This window comes from Triticum urartu, chromosome 1 (genome assembly GCF_003073215.2).
Source record: "Triticum urartu cultivar G1812 chromosome 1, Tu2.1, whole genome shotgun sequence".
Lineage (NCBI taxonomy): Eukaryota > Viridiplantae > Streptophyta > Magnoliopsida > Poales > Poaceae > Triticum > Triticum urartu.
The window spans coordinates 534,519,790-534,532,947 of NC_053022.1; positions in this window are offsets into that span (position 1 = coordinate 534,519,790).

Here is a 13,158-nt window from a genome sequence, read left to right on the forward strand (position 1 = left end):
TTTAAACCTCCCCGTGAGAAAAGTGGCATCGATAGCCCAATAAGGCCTGCAGCCTGCCAAAAAACCCCGGTGACAAGCCTCAAAGTAGACAAAAACCCTCGTAAAGCATTCCTTGGTCTTTGTCACTCCCCTGAATGTGTACTCCACGGTGTGGTGATCAATATCTACAATACTACCCGGGCTTGTCCTCTCCACTTCACCTTTGAATGAATACAACAATTGAAAACTTTCCTGCCAGTTACCATAAATAGAATCCATAACATGTTGTTTACCATTAAAAAACCTCATTGTCGGTGTCAAAACCGGCGGATCTCGGGTAGGGGGTCCCGAACTGTGCGTCTAGGACGGATGGTAACAGGAGGCAAGGGACACGAAGTTTTACCCAGGTTCGGGCCCTCTCGATGGAGGTAAAACCCTACGTCCTGCTTGATTAATATTGATGATATGGGTAGTACAAGAGTAGATCTACCACGAGATCGGAGAGGCTAAAACCTAGAAGCTAGCCTATGGTATGATTGTTGTTGTGTATGTCGTCCTATGGACTAAAACCCTCTGGTTTATATAGACACCGGAGAGGGTTAGGGTTACACAAAGTTGGTTACAATGGTAGGAGATCTACATATCCGTATCGCCAAGCTTGCCTTCCACGCCAAGGAAAGTCCCTTCCAGACACGGGACGAAGTCTTCAATCTTGTATCTTCATAGCCCAGGAGTCCGGCTGAAGGTATAGTCCGGCTATCCGAACACCCCCTAATCAAGGACTCCCTCAGTAGCCCCTGAACCAGGCTTCAATGACGACGAGTCCGGCGCGCAGATTGTCTTCGGCATTGCAAGGCGGGTTCCTCCTCCAAGTACTTCATAGAAGATTTTGAACACAAAGATAGTGTCCGGCTCTGCAAAACAAGTTTCCACATATTGCCATAGAGAGAATAATATTTACACAAATCTAATCTGCTGACGTATTCCGTAGTGCGACACACCACGGCCAAGCCTTTATCCGAGTCGTTTTATTATCCCACCTCAGCACGTCATGCGAGGCGGTTTCCTTGGCACGTCTTGTTAAAGCAGAGATCGTGTCCCTTTATTCCAGGATTCTCATCAATACGGGCGTGGGTAACCCAACCGCGCCATTGATTACGGCGCTTGGAGATAAGCGAGTTTTACCAGGCTGGTGGGGACACGTAGTTGCGTCCACCCATATAAGGGGATAAGGATCCACCTCTTCACCTACGCCTTCTTCCTCCCTTGCTTATCCATTCTCGCACACTCGAGCTCCAGCGCCCAAGTCCGCACTCCCCACCTCAACCTTCTCGAGTCATGTCCGGAGTGGGAGGCAAGTGGATGGTCTCCTCCGTCATGGAGGGACACATAAAAAAACTGAGGAAGGCCAGATACTTGTCTAACGACATCGCGTACCGGCTTCCCGAAAAGGGGCAGCTCCTCCCCACCCAAAGGCCCCATGAGAGGGTAGTGTTCCTTCCCCACTTCCTCCGCGTACTGGGCTTTCCGACCCACCCATTCGTCCGGGGACTCATGTTCTACTACGGCCTGGATTTCCATGATCTGGCCCCAAACTTCATCCTCAACATCTCGGCGTTTATCGTCGTGTGCGAGGCTTTCCTCTGCATCCGCCCGCATTTCGGCCTTTGGCTCAAGACTTTCAATGTCAAGTCGAAGGTGGTGCGCGGCAACCAGGCGGAGTGCGGAGGCGCCATGGTGGGCAAGATGCCCAACGTCTGATGGCTCGAGGGCTCCTTTGTGGAGACCCTGAAGGGGTGGCAATCGGGGTGGTTTTACATCACCGAGCCGTGCAACCCTAAGTGGGTCGCAGCCCCTGAGTTCCGGTTCGGACCCCCAACACGGCTCACGTCCTGGAAAGAGACGTGCCTGTCGTGGGGCAACAAAGGAGAGGTGACTGGACTGCAAACATGCATCCAAACCCTGGTGGACAAGCAGCTCAAGCTTGTCAATGTAGTCCAGGTTATGCTCATCCGCCTGATCCTCCCGTGTCAACAATGGGCCTTCAATCTATGGGAGTTCAACCCGGCGCAGCACCGAACTCTGAGCAGGCTCTTCGACACGACGTACGAAGATGCCTGGAAGGTGCTTTTCAAGGGCGTCGAGGCTCCCGCATCCGCCATCGAGGATCGCGGATTCAGTGCGCAGCGTCACGCTAGCACGGTAAGTTGTCTGTACCTTTTACAGGGTATTAGTTTTCCATAGTTTAACTCAATGTGGGATCTAAGCTCCCTTACCTTTGACAGAGTTGGAAGGCGAAGTCCGGACAGATCGACTATCCGGCTCCCTTTCCCGAAGGCCCAGCCGATGCCCGCTTGGCGAAGCTGCTGGTTCGGGCACCCTATGTGGTGTCGGAGAAGAAGGCCACGAAGAAGGCCACGGGGACTCAAAAGAGTGCCCGGCGTCAAGAGGTGTCGGATCCATCATCCGACGGTTCCGAGGCGCATTCCTCCCGTGAGCACGAGGAGGAAGAAGAAGAGACCTCTTCCCCTCCAGCGGGGGGAGAAAAGAAAAGGAAGGCCGCCCTCTCTGGGGAGGCCGGATGGTCCAAGAAGGGGAGAACCCTTCCCCCGGACTACTCCATCGATGCCGACGACGGCGGAGAAGAGTGGCCGCTCAGGGCCAAGCCCCTGGCGAAATCGTAAGTATCCGGATACCAGAGTAATTCATAGTATTCATTTATTGCACAACTTTCCCTTATGTCGAATATGTTTATGCAGCCCACCCAAAGACCGGCTCGACACGTCGTCGAGCGGCTCACTGGACTCGTCGGATGTGAACTCGCTTCCGACGGCTTCCTCCCCCGCCCTACAGATGACACCGAAGTGTTATCCCAATAGGTTCCTATCCGGGAGGAGGTGGTCCTGGAGGCGCCGCGAGGCGACCTCCCGGACTCCAGGAGTAAAGGGGATGAAACCCCCCAGGGCTCCAAGTCCGGCTCTAGGCCGGACACCGCTCCGGAACCTTGAAAGGTTCCAGAGTCCAGTAGGGGACCTCCTTCCAAGAGGAGCAAGCCCACCGTGCCGGTGACCCCCGTCCAACCGGAGGCGCCGGACAATCTGTTGGAGGCGCTCCAAGGCGCCTCCATCGACGAGGAGCACCGCACATTATGAGTGCGGTGGTCCAGAAGGTTCAGTCCGCCAAGAGCGGACTGACTGAAGCTTGTACTAACCTTTTAACAGGCTTTGAGGTAAGTAAAGAATGTGTAAATAATATTACCGCATAGACAGTAGCACCTGATGCTCTGTTTGGCATTCGGGAAGAAAAGCCGAATAGAGGATCAAATAAAATCCGTAGGAGTCTAACAAAAAGGAGTCAATATGCGTATGCAGGCTTCTCTGCTTGCGTTCGCCGCACTGACTGCGGAAGTGGACACGCTAAAGCAGAACCTCGATCGGTCCGAGCAAGAGCTCGGGCGTGCCAAGAAGCAGCTCAAGGACGATGAAGGTAAGAAATACCTTGTTTAAATATATATAAAAAGGTGCAATTGCAAAAAATGACAGGATTATCGTGGCTATTGTAGGGGCCACGTCTGAGGTGGTGACCCTTAAGCAAGCACTGGTCGAGGCCGAGAAGAGGGCGGCCATGGAGCGCACCGAGTGGGAGAAGTATGAGGCCGAGGTTGGCAAGGTGCGGCAAGAGCTCCAGGCTCTCATGGAAAAACATGAGAGTTTGGAGCTTGACTCAAAGACGCGAGCGTCCGAGCTCGCGGTGGCTATTGAAAATGCCAAGTCTGCCAAGGCCGAATCCCAGAAGACCCTCCAGGAGTTGGATGAGGTGAAGAAGATAGCGGCGGGTAAGGCATTCTTTATGCAAAGCAAACACATAAACGTGAGTTACTTGTTACTTACCCGAATCCGGAGCTCTCCAGGAGCGTTCGCAGATCTTCCCCGGAGTGTGTCTAATGCCGCCGCATTCTATCGAGCCGAGGAGGGCAGCTCGACAGAGAAGGTGTTCTGGTCTCAGTATGCTGAGGCCGGACACCCCGTGCCCCTGAGCGACCAGCTGAAGCAACTGGTCGAGCTCCACAAGGCGGCCGAACAAGCCATGAAGGGCCTCATAGTTCGGCTGTGGCCTGGAGAGGCTCTGCCTGGGAGCTATTTCGGGCTGGTGCGGCAGCTGGTGGAGGCCTGTCCAAGGCTCGAAGTCATCAAGCGCTCCGTCTGCATTGAAGGTGCCCATAGGGCCCTTGCCCGTGCTAAGGTGCACTGGGGCAAGCGGGATGCTGAGAAGCTTGTGAAGGACGGGCCACCGCCGGGGAAAGAGCATCGCAAGCCCGAGAATTATTATAAGGATGTTCTGAAGGGTGCCTGCCTTGTGGCGGATGAATGTTCTAGGGATGTAATTTTTGAGTGAACCTTGCTTGTTTTGTCCTGTGCGCTGAAAACTTGTTCATATGCACTAAGCAATGCTTTTGGAATTTAAAATATTACCTTCTGTGCGGCTGTTTATCAATTCTGAGAGATGGCAAGTCATCGGCTTCTGCCCCCGTGCCGCCAGTGCTGGGGTGTTCGGGGATAAACCTGAGCGCTCTTTTTTCCCATGTTTGGGTCCTTCGAGGGAGGCGCTCAGCCCAACGAACAAGGCAATCGGACTATAATGTGTGAACACTCTCACTTAGCCATAGAATTCTATAATTTTAAATTTCGGCGAAGCCCCTGGTATTCGGAAGACCGAGTTCGGGGCGCTATCCACGCCTTGGCCGGACAGAGCCGGCTCCTCGCCCTAAGCGGCATAAGTCTTTAGGGACTCGAAAAACCTCTCGAACAGCGACCAGCTCTTGCTTCATCATGACAGTCAGTTTTAGCTTTCTCCACTGAGGTGCTCGACCCAGCTCAACTGGGGCACAATCGCAGTGGTTCTCCTAGTGCTACCTTAGCCGATATAGCGGAATGTAAGGAACCAAAACATAGGAGCCGGGCAAACCCAACTATTGACCCAAGACATGATTCGGAGACGATGCATGTAATGCTATAAGTTCGGGGTGCCGCACTTGTTAAAGTGTTCGGACTTCTCACACCATGTTGTGGGGTACTGAAGCCCCTGGCGTATTTCGGCCGTACCAAAGTGTACGGGTGCAACATGTCATAAAGGAACATATATAAAAAAAGGTAATGCAAAAATAGACAAATGCTATGCATTGTTTATTAAAGAGGGCTGCAATCGAAGCAGAACGATACAAATAATGCGATAAGGAAAAGGTTGGACTATTTAACATGTCCGTTCCAGGGGAAAGTTGCGGAATAGTATGCGAAACAGGTATACTGCTCGTGATAGAGACCACCTGGGAGTTCCATAATGCGGCGTGGCTTGTCTGCTTCCCTGGTTCTTGCATCGTTTGTGCGGCAATTGAACTGCCGAATAGGCCTTCCGAAGAGTGGAGCCCTATAAGTAAGAGAAAATTAAAAAATCGGCAGCCCCTAGTGCAGTTTAAGCCGTGTTTCGGGCGTGCCGTGATGGTGCCCCTCCCCCTGTACCCATGGTATTTCTAGAGCGTAGTTATGTACGCGAAGCACTGGCGTTGCCTTTTTGCTAGGGCTGGGGTTGGGGCCACATTGCTACGCCTGCTCGGATCGTGCAAGGCGGTCTTGTTGTAGGTTACTTCGGGCGCGTTTGACGGTGTCCGGTCGTTTAGTGGCCGGACTGGAGAACTACCTGGAGAGGCTGCTTTGTACTTCCACTGCAAGGGCCGCCGTGTGCTCCTCCGTTCGGACGGAGCGTTCGGTGTTTCCATTGTCCGTAATTACTCCTCGAGGGCCTGGTATCTTGAGCTTAAGGTATGCGTAGTGCGGTACCGCATTGAACTTGGCAAATGCGGTTCGCCCGAGCAGTGCGTGATAGCTACTGCGGAATGGGACTATGTCGAAGATTAACTCCTCGCTTTGGAAATTATCTGGAGATCCAAAGACCACTTCAAGTGTGACTGAGCCTGTACAGTTGGCCTCTACACCTGGTATTACGCCTTTAAAGGTCGTTTTGGTGGGCTTAATCCTCGAGGGATCTATGCCCATTTTTGCACTGTATCCTGGTAAAGCAGGTTCAGGCTGCTGCCGCCATCCATAAGGACTCTAGTGAGGTGAAATCCGTCAATAATTGGGTCTAGAACCAATGTGGCGAATCCGCCATGACGGATGCTAGTGGGGTGGTCCCTTCGATCAAAGGTGATCGGGCAGGAGGACCATGGGTTGAACTTTGGGGCGACTGGCTCTACCGCATATATGTCCCTTAACGCGCGCTTCCGCTCCCTCTTGGGGACGTGGGTTGCGTATATCATGTTCACTGTCCGCAGTTGTGGGGGAAAACCCTTCTGTCCACTGTTGTTCGGCGTCCGGGGCTCTTCGTCATCATCGCTATGCAGCCCATTGTCTTCGTTTTCGGCATTTAACTTGCCTGCCTGCTTGAACACCCAACAATCCCTGTTGGTGTGATTGGCCGGCTTTTCGGGGTGCCATGTATTTGGCACAAGCGGTCCAGTATTCGGTCCAAACTGGACGGGCCCCTAGGATTCCTTTTGAATGGCGTTTTCCGCTGATCGAATTTAGAGCCTCTGAATCCGGCATTAACTACCGTATCCTCAGCATTGTCGCCATTAATGCGGCACTTCTGCTTGTTGCGACGCGACCTGCCACTATTGTCCCTGGTATCTGAATTACCAGGGTTCTTGGTCATATTGTTGCTATGAGCAAGCCAGCTATCTTCTCCCGCGCAAAAGCGGATCATGAGTGACGTGAGTGCTGCCATAGACTTCGGCTTTTCCTGTCCAAGGTGCTGGGCAAGCCACTCGTCACGTATATTGTGCTTGAAGGCTGCTAGGGCCTCAGCATCCGGACAGTCGACTATTTGATTTTTCTTTGTTAGGAACCGTGTCCAGAATTGCCTAGCCGATTCCTCTGGCTGCTGAATTACGTGACTTAGGTCATCGGCGTCTGGGGGTCGCACATAAGTGCCCTAGAAATTGTCGAGGAATGCGGCTTCCAGGTCCTCCTAACAACTGATTGATCCTGTTGGCAAGCTGTTAAGACAATGCCGAGCTGGTCCTTTAAGCTTGAGTGGGAGGTATTTGATGGCGTGGAAATCATCGCCGCGGGCCATGTGGATATGAAGGAGATAATCCTCGATCCATACCGCAGGATCTGTTGTGCCATCATATGATTCGATGTTTACGGGTTTGAAACCCTCGGGGATTTGATGATCCATTATTTCGTCTGTGAAGCATAGTGGGTGTGCGGCGCCTCTGTACTGGGCTATATCACGACGTAGCTCCAATGAGTTTTTTCTACTATGTTTGGCCCTGCCGAATTTGTGGCCGGCATGACGGTTATCGTCTCGAGTCGTGGGGCACCCACGCGATCCGTAGATCGATCTTGTGTGACGCCCCAAGACCGGAGCTTCAGATGCCTTCCTTTATTTCCAGGTTTCGTCGTGTGATGTGTGTGGTTCCTTGCATTCGTCATTGCATCATGTGCATGTCATTTCATTTCTTAACTCAACTAAATAAATGGCATGGATCCTTGATCCATTTAAACCGAGGGAAATGCACATGGTGATTTTCTCTTTATAACATATACCCTCCCAATATTATTAGGGAGCTATAGTAAATATTCCATCCTTATGGAATCAACCATAACACAACATGCAAAGTATTTTCCATGTCTATTCCTCTTCGAGTTTGACCTTCAAACCTTGCCAATATTTTTCTCATCCCTTTTATCGAGGCTCTTCAAAAATCTCAACCCATTTTGAGTCTTCTCGAATGGGCTTCAAAATTCAAACATGTCGAATTATATTCAACATGTGCGTATCTATTTTATCCAAAAATCCCCTTGTCATTTTATTTAAATTCCTCACATTTTGCGAGTCCAGGAATTTTACCCTCGTGCGCTAATTCTTTTCCCTAAAACCCCTTCCTTTTCCTTTCTCTCTAATTCTTTTCGGTTAAAGAAATTAATTAGGGAGAGAGAGCCCAGCCAGGCCTCTGGCTACCTGGGCCTCCCATCTCCAGCGCCGGCCCCTTTTGACCCTTTAGGCCCAGCCGGCCCCGCCTTCTCAACCCTAGCCACGTGCCCCCCTCCTCATCGTTTTCCTTCCGCCGCCAGAGGCATGCATCGCACCACCAGGGGCCTCGATCCCATCTCTCCTCTCGCCCGTGACCCATCTCTCTCGAACCCCTCCTTCTCCGCTCGTCCTCCTACAGTGCTACCTCCCACGCACGCGCTCGCACAGACAGGAGCCCGTTTCCCTCGCTCTTCCTCCCCTCGTCTCCCTCTCCTCTCTCCCACCTCGAGCCAGGGAGGAGCCCCAGCGCCCAATCCTCTCCAAACCGCCGGTGATGACAGAGTCTCTCCTGGCGCGCCCCTGCATCGATCCCTTCCATCGCGCGCCACCGCCTGGAGTTTCACCGCCGCCAAGCGCCGCCAGCTCCTCCTCCTCCTCCTCCTCCTCCTAGCTCTACTCCGGCCCGCCTAGTCCCATCGCCTCCAGTGCCTCAAGTCCTGCGCCCGAGCCCTCTGCTCGAGCAGGAGCTCCGCCGCCTCGTTCCGCGCCAAGGCCGATGCCGTCCACCTTCATCTTCTGCTGCTGCTTCACCGGTGAGCACATGCCCCCGCAGCGTTGCCTTGCCTTCGCCTCCTGGTTTCGTCCGCGAGAACGTTTACCGTCACTTGGGTTCGACAAGATGCCGAGTATTCCTACGTTTGCTATGTACATCTACACCAAGACCGGACCGTCAAGTACCGGGGGAACGTTTGTACCTCTACCATCGTCGTGGATCCGACAAGTACCCCTACAACAAGTGTACCTCTACCGTCGTCTTCGGAATCGCTAAGGACGTCAAGTACCCCTTCGAGATGACGAGACTGGCATTGTTGAATGACCCCAAGTACCTCTTCGAAACGACCGAGTAACATTACCGTCGGACGCTCGAACGACTACAGATGAAACGTCAAGTTCCTCGATGAACCAAGTATGACTACTGTTTCTCGTGGATTCACCTAAGTACCATGTAATGGACGACCCTCCAAGTTACCGTTGCCGTGTACGGCTACCATCGCCTTGGAGATGTTGGGTTCATCAAGTTCCTCTTCGGAAAAGTACCACTACTTCCCTCAACGTCCTGAGAATGTCTACTTCCTCTACAACGCATCGAACTTGAACCCCTCCGATAACGCACGCTTCGAAGGTATAACCTCGAGACGACGTCCGTGAACGAATGCTTGCATTGTATGAGTTGGACCGTGTGTTGATCCATGTCCGAGTTGTTCGTTGCATGAAGCCCCTCTTTTGCCTTGCAACCGTCATGTGGGAACCCGGAATCTGGGAGAAGCCCATCTTCTTGCATGACACACTCGCACCCACTTCCTTTTGCATCGCTATCCTCGTGAGCTACCGGATCATCGGAATGTTGCCGTGGCATCATTTACGTTTCGTCGTTGTGTCACCCCTTTCTTTCTACCACGGTGACACAAATACTTCTTAATTTGCTCGTATCAACATTTTCATAAATATTGCATAAAACTTGCTCATGTCATCCGCATCATGATAACAACTTCAAGATTGATTAAAATTGTTGTTTGCTTTAAATTGCTAAATGCATATGGGGATTTTCCGAACTTGTCATTTTGTTGTTCCGGCCTCTTTTAAACTTGCCTAGATAGATAGTTTCATTATGCTTCACCTCTTGACATGTTTTAACAACATTTAATATTGTTGGGTACATAAACGAGATCGAACTAAATAACTTGAATGTGGTGTTTCATCAATATGCAACGGAGTTGCATATTGAGCTCCACTTAATTTGTAGGATTGCTTGTGCACTTTGACATGCCATGCTTCATTTAACCGGACATGCATCATACTTGGTTGTGCATCATGCCATGTTATGCTTGGTTGTTTACTATGTTGTTTGCTTCTTTCCGGTGTTGCTTCTTCGGGTTATTTCTGATAACGTCGCATTTGTGAGGACCCGTTCGACTACGTCCATTTGTCTTCTTCATGGACTCGTTCTTCTTCCTTGCGGGATTTCAGGCAAGATGACCATACCCTCAAACTCACTTCTATCTTTGCTTGCTTAGTTGCTCGCTCTTTTGCTATGCCTATGCTGCGATACCTACCACTTGCTTATCATGCCACCCATATTGTTAAGCCAAGCCTCTAACCCACCTTGTCCTAGCAAACCGTTGTTTGGCTATATTACCGCTTTGCTCAGCCCCTCTTATAGCGTTGTTAGTTGCAGCTGAAGATTGGAGTTTGTTCCATGTTGGAACATGGATATTTTGTTGGGATATCAGAATATCTCTTATTTAATTAATGCATCTATATACTTGGTAAAGGGTGGAAGGCTCGGCCTTATGCCTGGTGTTTTGTTCCACTCTTGTCACCCTAGTTTCCGTCATATCGGTGTTATGTTCCCGGATTTTGCGTTCCTTACGCGGTTGGGTTATAATGGGAACCCCTTGACAGTTCGCCTTGAATAAAACTCCTCCAGCAATGCCCAACATTGGTTTTACCATTTGCCACCTAGACTTTTTTCCCTTGGGTTCTGCAGACTCAAGGGTCATCATTATTTTAACCCCCCCTCGGGCCAGTGCTCCTCTGAGTGTTGGTCCAAACTAGAGCCCCTTGCAGCGCCACCTCGGGGAAACTCGAGGGCTGGTTTTAGTTGTACGGACTCCTCATCTGAGTGTGCCCTGAGAACGAGATATGTGCAGCTCCTATCGGGATTTGTCGGCACATTCGGGCGGTGTTGCTGGACTTGTTTTACCATTGTCAAGGATTTCTTGTAACCGGATTCCGAGCCTGACCGGGTCTTCCCGCTAGAAGGAATATCCTTCGTTGACCATGAGAGCTTGTGATGGGCTAAGTTGGGACACCCCTGCAGGGATTTGAACTTTCGAAAGCCATGCCCGCGGTTATGGGTAGATGGGAATTTGTTAATGTCCGGTTGTAAAAAACCTGAAGTTGATCTTAATTAAAATGCACCAACCGCGTGTGTAATCGTGATGGTCTCTTTCCGGCGGTGTCCGGAAAGTGAACACGGTGTTGGAGTTATGCTTGACGAAGGTTGTTCTAGTATCACTTCTTGATCATAGTTTCGCGATCGTGCTTTGCCTTCTCTTCTCACTCTCATTTGCGTATGTTAGCCACCATATGTGCTAGTCGCTTGCTGCAGCTCCACCTCATACCTTTTACCCTACCTATAAGCTTAAATAGTCTTGATCGCGAGGGTGTGAGATTGCTGAGTCCCCATGACTCACAGATACTTCCAAAACCAGCGTGCAGGTGCCGTTGAACCGAGCAGGTGACGCAACCAAGCTCAAGGAGGAGCTCGATGAAGATCTTGTCCTTTGTATTGTTTCGTTCTAGTTGATCAGTAGTGGAGCCCAGTCAGGACGATCGGGGATCTGTGTAGCATTTGGGGTAGTCTTCTTTTATTTTGGCTCCGTAGTCGGGCCCTGATTGTATTTGGATGATGTAATGATTTATTCATGTATTTGTGTGAAGTGGCGATTGTAAGCCAACTATGTATCTCTTTCCCTTATGTATTACATGGGTTGTGTGAAGATTACCTCACTTGCGACATTGCTTTCAATGTGGTTATGCCTCTAAGTCGTGCTTCGACACGTGGGAGATATAGCCGCATCGAGGGCATGAAAAGTTGGTATCAGAGCCATCCCCGACCTTAGGAGCCCCCACTGCTTGATCGAATTTGCGGACGTTGTTGAGTCTAGAAAAATGTTTTGAGTCATTTAGGAATTATATATCGGAGAGTTAGGAATTCTTTTTACTCCTCAGTCCCTTCGTCGCTCTGGTGAGGCATCCTGACGTAGAGTTTTGACTCTTCTCTTCTCAAATTTCACTTAATTTTTTTTAGGATCACGCGGGTATCTTGTAATCGTTCTGATCGATTTGTGACGAGAACATTGTTCTTGGTGCCTCCTGTCGTTTAGGGGTTGTGGCAGTGTCCCGGGGAGTTGAGCTCCGAGGTGTTGTCGTCACAATTTTATTGTTGCAGTTCTGGAATACCTGAATTTAGTTTCGCCAACATCGAAAATCTCTTTTATGCAGTTGTCGGTGAGATAACCTCGACGCCACCCAGTACTGGGGCGGGAGTTCGGGAGTATCACCATAACTCGTATAATGGATGCTTTTCGAAGGTTGAGGTAGACGATTTCCGAAGGTTTCTTGGTTATGTGTTGAAGGATGGATACAGCTGGATGTAGGATTTGTTAGTTTTGGGTGAGATATTATGCTTCCCCTGTATCCCCAACACCTGATTGCATAACCGGAAAGTTTCGGGAGTTTATAAGTGGGAATTCAAGTAGCTCTTTGGATATCTTTCTGACAGATGTATGATATGAAATTGGGGTTTGATGTCTAGTGGTCCGCCTATCCACGGTTGGTTTTACAGTGGTCTCATTGTGTCTTAAAGAGTCCTTGGCTATGCCGACTCGGGGACGCTTTGTATGTCATGTGCACTGCCTTGTACATGATGGTGCTGTACGATCGAGCCCATGTAGGCCCCACCACGAAAACTTCGGACGAAATCTCTATCATATGTTTGTTCCGGCTTATTCTGCAAGCCAATCCTTTGTTTTGTTTTTGAGTTGTGGTATTCGAGATGCTTCGAAGTCAAATGTTGATTCCATACCTTTCCTAAGTGGTGTTCTCATATTTCTATGTGGATACTAATCATTCTTGATCATCGAGAATGTCATGTCAATCCTTTTGAACCGGCGTGTTTCTCTTCAAGTGGATCCGTTCATTTTTCAACATCCGCAAGATCAACTCAAATTTTTCGTCAACGGTGTTTGTTTCATCCGTCTCGAAGTTGTCTTTGTTTCTCCTGCCCTCCCACCCCTTTTCTTCGAGGACTTGGATTTCTTAATAAAGTATCCATTTTATTCATGTGAAGACTCTTCATTTTGTCTTTGAATGTTCTTATCCGGTGATTCTCTTGAAGATTCTAATGGAGCTCCAAGTTCGTCATTCTTCATTCTGTTCATGTTTGGTGGTTTCAAGTCAAGCTTTGTGGATCATATCCTTTTTTTCCTCATTTCAATGCTTTCTCATGCCGGTGCAATTCTTAATCAGTCACCTCTCGCTATTCATTTGTTTCGGAGTGCGGAAGATATCTCAGAAGAT